We start from the raw sequence: 8,764 nt of genomic DNA, 5'->3' as shown, positions 1-8,764 counted from the left end.
CTACCCCAATGATTACATTTTAAAATTTACTACAGCTGAGACCCTTTGAATATAAAGAGACATTATTTTAAAATGCAATTAAGGTAGAAGGTGTTGGGAATCTACAGCTCAGGCGCATTCCAAACCCCACCCACTCCTCCCATTCCAGACCCCAACCAAAGAAAGTCCACCAAGTGGCAATTCCTCCCCCGAAGCTCCTCAAGACCTCCCTTACAGGGTATTTAAGGTCATACTCATAGACTTGCCATATGGCTTCTTCTCTTCCCCTGAGATCACCTGGGGATGCTTTACTCACTAAATCTGGACTTTTAATTCAGTTTGATTTGGCTTATTGCATTGGTGAAGTTACCCACTATTGGGGGATTTTCTAAACACTTATCAGTAGGGGTGCATCAAAATCCCAGATGCCCACCTATTGAGCTCCCCAGCCTTCAGAGTGGCCAAGGGAATCTGGGAATAAAGCCCCATGATAAACAGGGTTAGAAACCCACTACAGAAGATTGCTTTATAAATCTGACCCTTTTCTGCACATCAACAATGTCATGCTTCTTAATCCATTGCACAACTTGATCATAATGTGATCAGTTTGCCTTTGCATAGATAATTAGCTTCAACTACCTGAAAGTCTACAGCTTCCAAGAGGTTACTAGACAGCTAATTAGATCTTTTGAATTGAACAGTGAACTTCCCATTTCTCCAATTTATTGCTTATAACACCTGCATAGGAAGGACCTGGGAATCTTGTTAAAATGCAGATTCTCACCCATTAGGCCTAGAATGGGGCTCTAGAGTTTACATTCCAATGCCCCCAGATGACTCTGAGACTGATGGTCCTATCATCACATTTCTAATCCCAGACTCTCTGATCCACTTCCCAACGGGCTATGATTTAAAATTTAAAATGGAGTTAAAGCTGTTAATCATAGATTTTGTATTATTGACTCTTATCTTAGGTGATGGTGGTTTCCAGACATACACTTCTGGTACCTTCCATATCACAACTAGTAGATCCCTCCCCCTGGGCTTCAGGATGCAAACCTGATATTGGCCATAGAATGTCTTACTTTCTTCAGTAAGTATGAAGAAGTACAACTAAGACAATCACCACAGAAGAATGTGTAGAGTACAATATGGAGGTCAGAGGCATGCCACTAGAGACCTGGGAGCTCAGAGAACTTCACATTGAATAGACTCCAGGCTCTTGCACTGTCAACTCCCTTCCTGGGAGGAATGCATGCTTCTTTTCTGTTGTCCCCCTGCTGCAGACCTTCCAGCTGAGGGCCAGAGACAAAAGGTGGTTTGGAAATAAAGTCTGCATTATACAGTAAAAGAGTCTTTGACCATCACTTACAAACAAATGTTAACCCCAATCTCTTTCAACCTAGAAATACCCATGACAGCAGGTACTCTGGCTCAATTGAAGGCAATCAAAGTAAACCCAGTGAAGTTTGTTCTTTAGTTCTCGTTCTTCTACATCATATCAATGGAGATGCAATAAAGGGCCATGAATTCAAACAGGCAGAAGTCTGGAGTCTGGTGATGCAGATACTCTCATAGCTCAAGGGAAGCAGGTCAGCTCCTTAAATGTATCATTTTGGACATTCACACATCAACACCAAGAGCCAACCATACTTGCTGACATTACAAATCCTGGTAGGGGCTATAGCCCTCCAAGCTTTCTTGTTTAGTACTGTGGTGGTTGGAATGAGAATGGCCCACTTAAGTTCATGGATTTGAATGCCTGATTCACAGTGGGGAAGGATTAGAAGGTGATCTTGTTGGAGGAAGTGTCACTACCATTGGGCTTTGAGGTTTCAAAAACTCACACCATTCCAAGTTAGCCTCCTGCTTGTGGATCAGGGTGGAAGCTCTCAGCTACTGCCTCAGTGCCATACCTACCTGCCTGCCACCATGCCCCCGACTAGGTTGATCATGGGCTCACCAGCTGAAATTGTAAGCCCCCAATTAAATGCTTTCTTCTATAAGTTGCCTTCATAATGGTATCTTAGCACAGCAACAGAAAAGTAACTAAGACAGGCCCCAAGGGATGGCATTGTCAATAAAACAGTCTATAAGAAGAGGAGATAATATCGTACAGAAAGAGGAAGCAGGCCTTGATGCATGCAGACAAAGCACACCATGAATGATAGAATTCTGCCTGAACTCTCCAACACTCCACTGATCTTCGGAAAACCCCTCAGTGTCTATGTGCCTCATCATTTTTCATCAAGGCTCCAAGGTAATTTATTATTAGAAAGTACTTAGTGGTTATTTGAAAGTAAAGGTTCTTTTCTTTTCCCATCTCCTCAACTTTAATTCACTTGACAGGTATAACATTAAATTTGTCACACATGAACATTACTTCTCAATGTGATGCATAATGACCATAACCTAGCAAAAAATAATAAAGCATGCTGGGCAGTGGTGGCACACACCTTTAATCCCAGCACTCAGGAGGCAGAGGCAGGTGGATCTCTAAGTTCAAGGCCAGCCTGGTGTACTGAGTAAGTTCCAGGACAGCCAGGGCTATGCAGAGAAACCATGTCTCGAAAAACAACTACAACAACAACAAACAAAATAGCAAAGCAGAGTAGTCTAAATCAAACATAAGGCATTAGGTTTGTTTTAAACATTCAGGTTGCAAAGTCAGGACTGAGATTATTAGCCAGTGCATTTAACTCTTGACATATGGACACATCAATGGAAAAGATTTGTGAGTCCAAGACTGGCCCAAAAGAGGTACCCATTATGGTGGAGGGTGGGGGATGAATGTCTTATACATGTAGCCTCAGAAAGCAGTGGGAGTTTAGAGATTGTTCAGCAAATGGTAGCAGAACGCCTGGCCAGACACTGAGAAAGCAATAAAAATGGATAACCACTTTGATACCAAAATAAACTCTAGGAGATGAGATAAAGACAAAAGAGTTTAAAGTGCAAAATATGTATCAATAAAAACATATATTTAAAAGTTGACCACACCATTCTCTAGGCTTAGGGTCCTGGACTGAATTAAAAAGAGGTCAACTGGGCACATGCATTCATTGTTCTCTCCTTTTGACCTGGGACTACACATGACCAGCCAGTTCATGTTCTTGTCACTTTGACTTCCCTGCCATAACAGTACATTGAACTGTTAGCTAAAATACACCTTTCACACATGTGTGCATGTGTGTGTGTGTGTGTGTGTGTGTGTGTGTGTGTGTGTGTGTGTATGTGTATGTGCATAAGAAGAGCTTGAGTGAAAAGCCGGGCGGTGGTGGCGCACGCCTTTAATCCCAGCACTCTGGAGGCAGAGGCAGGCAGATCTCTGTGAGTTCGAGGCCAGCCTGGGCTACCAAGTGAGTTCCAGGAAAGGTGCAAAGCTACACAGAGAAACCCTTGAGTGAAATACTTACACTAAAAAAAAACCTCAAAGGAGAAAATGACTACAACCACAGAAAAACTTCAGGACCGTAAAGCCATACAGAGACATGTTTGGTAGAAAAATAGACCAAAACACAATATGCACATTTCTCGTTTCATGAAATATTAGGTCAAATAAGTTTTGGAAGACAAATTGACCCCACCCCTCAAAGACACTTAGAAAGAAATGTAAACAGGTTTTCAAACAGGTGGACCATCAGGAGTAAAGAGATGCAATTTGAAACCACATTAAGAACACTAAAAAGTTAGAAAGCAGTGTTGACGAGGGCTAGGAAACAGGCTTTCCTATGCAATTACTGATGGAAATATCAGGACAACCTTTCAGAAGGATAATGTGGCTGTATCTTGAATAGTTTAAATGTCACACCTCCTTTACAATTATATTTCAAGCAATCTGTCCTCATAGGTGCAGTTACATAGAGGAAAGTCTGAGGCTGTAGGATTCTTAAGAACAAAACCTAGCAACTTGAACATACACCAAAGAAGAATGAGGAAAAGCAGCACAACCATACTGCTATAATAGAGGACAGACCTTCAAAAGACTAAGCTTAACTTACATGGGCTGTTACAACCAGATTTCTATGACATAATGCTACATAATAAAAAGCAGAACAAGAGTATTACAGATATTATATGTACATCCCTCCACCCAAAAGAATATACTATCAAGGAACAACCACGGTAAGTGTCTGCCATACCAATGTGGCCAAAAGCCATCTGCTTTATTAGTCTGTGGTTGTATTGCCAATGGGAAGCGAAGTGTGGACTCTATCCCAAATGTGGCAGATGCCTGAGTTCACACCATGAACCCTGACACTTCTTACCATCAAATGACATCAAGATGATAAAAGCAGCCAGACAACAAAGGGAAAGACATTTCAACTTCCTGCTTTTCAAATAACCAGGTGTAAAAAGAAAGACCTCTAATGAAATGGAATTTTGCAACAGGAAGCCACTTGGTCTTTCATTCCTTGAATGGAAAAGGCTGCCATGGCAGAAACAATGCTTAGCTGCATTTTCATCCTGAGATGATCCACATGGGCAGACCGTATCAACACTGAGAACTTCTCTTTTCTGATGTATACAAGATCTACTGCCTGGAATGTTTAGCATCTGGCTGCATGTGAAACCCCCCGTTTTCCTTAGAGGCTCGAATTAAATTCTAATAGACTTAGAGCTTGAATGAGTCCCCAGCTTGTTTGCAAGCACTGTGTGTTAGGCAAACATGGAGGCCGCCGTGAACATTCCACCACTCATTGCCAACCCACTCGGACGGAAGGCATCGGGATTCCCAGGTGAGCACTGATATCGGCAGCAGAAAGTCCTACAGAGGCTGCATCCTTCCTTTGTGGGAAACCACTCTGTGACGAAGCCTCGGGAATTTAATTTTCTAGACAGGAAACTGCAATGGCTAGGGCAGGCTGGAATACAAAAGCCATGCCCATGCCTCATGAGGCTATCAAGGCTATCAACTGGCCTCAGTTAAAGAAGACAGATCAGACGTGGCCAAATTCTTTATCTCCAGAACCAAAGTTCAGAATAAAGTCACTGGAAACCTATTTTACTACTAACTCTGATAAACACCAGTTCCCTAGAACTCTTTGATTCTTGGTATTGAATTCTCCAGAATTCCCTGATATTCATCTTCCAGAAAGTTCTCTCACTCTGTGTACCCTTTGAGCAGTTCAAATTTAATTTCTATTGTTCTTAGCAACAAATCATATTTATCTCAGCTTCTTGTTCTACCCAATGTTTATTGCCCACTTTTCAAATAGAACCATGACTTTGTTTGGTATAGCAGTAGTGGTATTAATCACCCAGTTTTTCTCCCTCTTTTGCAAAGAAAGGTATGACCCAGTCACAGCCAATTTCACAAGCATAAGTCACCGATGGAACATTCTCAGAATTGACTTAATAATGGCTAGAATGGCAGCAAGGTAGTCCAGTGGGTAAGGATGCTTGCCACCAAACTTGATGGCCTAAGTTTGAGTCCCAAGAGCCACATGGTAGAAAGAGAACTACCAGAGTTTCAGAACACTTGGGAGGTGGAAGAAGGAAGATCAGGAATTCAAGGTCATCCTCAGCTACATAGTGAGTTTCAGGTCAGCCTGTACTACATAAGATATCTCACAAATAAAAACAAACAGGAGCTAGATAAATAATGGCTGGGTGGTTAAAAGCACTGGATGTTCCTCCTAGAGGCCTTGGGTTTGATTCTCAGAACCTCCATGGAAACTCACAACCCACCACAACTCCAGTTCCAGGGATCCAACATCATCTTCTGGCCTCCACAGGCACTACATGAACATGGTACACATACATGCAAGTAAAATGCCCATACACATAAATAAATCTTTAAAAAAATAAATAAGAACAAACTAACAGAAAATCCAACAACATGGAGGAGGGTTGAGTAAGTTCCATGTCACAAGAGTGAGTCCACCCCTGACACTGCCTGGAGTGCCAGGACCCAGAGACTGAATGGTCCAGAGACCTAGGATAGAACCAAACATGACTAAAGAAAAAAAATGTCAATATAATGTTGCCTAATGATATTCTGCTATACTCATAGATTGGTGCCTAGCCCAGTCGTCATCAGAGAGGCTTCAAACAGCAACTAATGGAAACAGATGCAGAGACCCACAGCCAAACATTAGGCTGAGCTCAGAGAATCCTACTGAAGAGAGGGAAGAAGGATTGTAGGAGTCAGAGAGGAGTCAAGGACATCACAAGAAAATCCATAGAAACAGCTAACCTGGGCTCATAGGGGCTCACAAAGACTGGACCAACAACCAGGGAGCCTGCATGGGACTCACCTAGGCCCTCTGTGCATATGACAGTTGTGTAGCTTGGTCTTCTTGTGGGACTCCTAACCATGGGAGCAGAAGCTGTCTCTGACTCTTTTGCTGGCTTTTGGGACCCTGAATAGGCCTTGCCCAGCCTTATATGGGGAGATGCTTAGTGTTACTGCAACTTGAAATGTTTTGTGGATAGCCATGGGAGGCCTGTCCTTTTCTGAATAGAAATGGAGGATGAGTGGATTGGGGGGAGGGGTGCAGAAGAGGGACTGGGAGGAGAGAAGGGAGGGGAAACTGCTGTCAGAGTGTTAAATAAATGTTGTTTTTTGTTTGTTTGTTTGTTTGTTTGTTTTAAAAAAGAGGGTTGGGAAGATGGCTTAGCAGTTAGGTGCTGTGCAAACATGAGGACCTCCATTCAGATCCCAGCACCCCATAAATACTGGTAGAGCAGTGTACATCTATAACGCAGCACTGTGTGGGGCAGAGACAGGAGAATCTCTGGGTATCAGTGGCCAGACAGTTCAACCAAAGCAGCAAGCTTCAAGTTCAGTGAAAAGCTTTGTCTTAAAAAAAAAGTAAGATGGAGCCTGGTGGACATCTGGTGTTGACCTCTGGCCCTGTACATGCATAGGCACATATATATGTGTGTGTGTGTGTGTGTGTGTGTGTGTGTGTGTGTGTGTGTATGTACATATATGCATAACACACACACACACACACACACACACACACACTTCATGAAGAATGGACAGAAGGACATAACATGTTTCACAATGTGACATCCTCACAAAGTGTCACAGTTTCTTTTGCATTTCTCTGAAAAGGTGCTCTAGTTTCATCTCTGTTGCTGTGATAAAACACCTTGACAAAAAGCAATGTATAAACTTATGGGAAAAGGAGGTTATTTCAGCTTACAAATCCATGTTACAGTCCATCATTGTCAGGAAGTCAAGGTAGAAACTGCAAACAGCTAGTCACATCACAACCAGTCAAGAACAGAGAGAGAGACAAATGTATACATACTCGGCTGCCGGCTTGCTTGCTTGTGCTCTGTTTCTCTGCTCTTAAAGAGTTCATGATGCTGACTAGGGAATGGTGCTGCCTATGCTAAGCTGGGTCTTGCCATATCAATTAACTGTATGAAGACAGTCTCCCACAGATAATGACCACAGGCAAACCCAATGTAGACAGTTCCTCATTGAGACTCTCTTCCTACATGACTCTAGGTTGTATCAAGTTGACAATTAATGTCACACTGAACTATTGAAGTTCCAGCCAAGATTAAGTAATCAAAATATAATCACAAGGAACCAATTTAGATCCAAACACAGAAACACACTTTTTTAAAATGTGTGCATGGGCCAGGTAGCACACACCTTTAGTCCTAGCACTCTGGAGGCAGAGACAGAAGGATCTCTGTGAGCTTCAGACCAGTCTGGTCTACATAGGTAGTCCCAGGAATGCCAGGACTATATAAAGAGACCTTGTATCAAAAACCAAACAAGTGTGTATGAGATAAAGGGACTCTACAAGCACAGTGGCATCCTAAATTGGATCTCAAAAAGACAGGGGTAGAGTAACAGTGAGTGTGAATAAAGTCTTTAGCTCAGTTAATAGTATTGCATGGAAATTACTTTATTAGCTTTGACAAATATATTATAGCCATGAATTACATTTGCATCATAGGAAACTGGGTAAGTGGTATGCTGGAACATTTTGTACTACCTTTAGAACTACTCCATAAATCTAAAATTGTTTCCAAATAAAAACAAGATGAAATGCAGCAGGGCTTTTTTAAACTGTCAGTGGGAAGAAAACAAAGTTTATGAAAACGTTGCTGATTAAATTTGGCTGAGGAGACAGGGCAGTGAAATCCAATGCTTGACCTTGACCAGATCCTATGCTGGTAGATGAACTTCAACAGAAGATAGCTATCAGAACAGCACCTAAAGGTGAGGAAACTAAAAAGGGGTCCCCTTGACTGCTAAAAAATAAAAATAAAAAAGGAGGCTGTAAAGGAAGGGGTGGGGAAGATAATGGAGGAAACTGGAAGAGGATAATTATAGGGGTGAAAGGGTAGAACAGGGAAGGAGAGGGAGGGAGATGAGGGGGGAGCAGGGGAGATTCAACCAGGATGAAATATGGATCAAAACCCCATATGGAAACATATTATTTTGCAATCTAATTTTAAATTAAAAATAATGATGATGGTGGAGCTGAAATGTCCCCCTCTTCAAACAAGTATGCCATTATTCTCCCAGTCCTGTGTCTCTGTTCTTTCTTGTGTGCCAAGGGAAAAGCATCATTTGAGACACAGATTCATGTATCAAGAAGAGTTGCCAAATATTTCCCCAGATTTTCTCCATAGACACTGTAAGAGGCAGTGATAAACTACAGAAGCCTTAGATTGACTCTCAACCATCAGATGGCATATTGGGTGGAGAGGCAGGTTGGTTCATAGGAAATAATCTGCCACATCAGCTTAATAGAATTCCCCAAGGAAATCCAGCAGATCCAGCATTCCTGTTAAACCTGCTGATGTA

The sequence above is a fragment of the Peromyscus leucopus genome, chromosome 8b, assembly GCF_004664715.2.
Source record: "Peromyscus leucopus breed LL Stock chromosome 8b, UCI_PerLeu_2.1, whole genome shotgun sequence".
Taxonomy (NCBI): Eukaryota; Metazoa; Chordata; class Mammalia; order Rodentia; family Cricetidae; genus Peromyscus; species Peromyscus leucopus.
The sequence above is the reverse complement of the archived record's forward strand: the minus strand, read 5'-3'. Positions refer to the sequence as shown.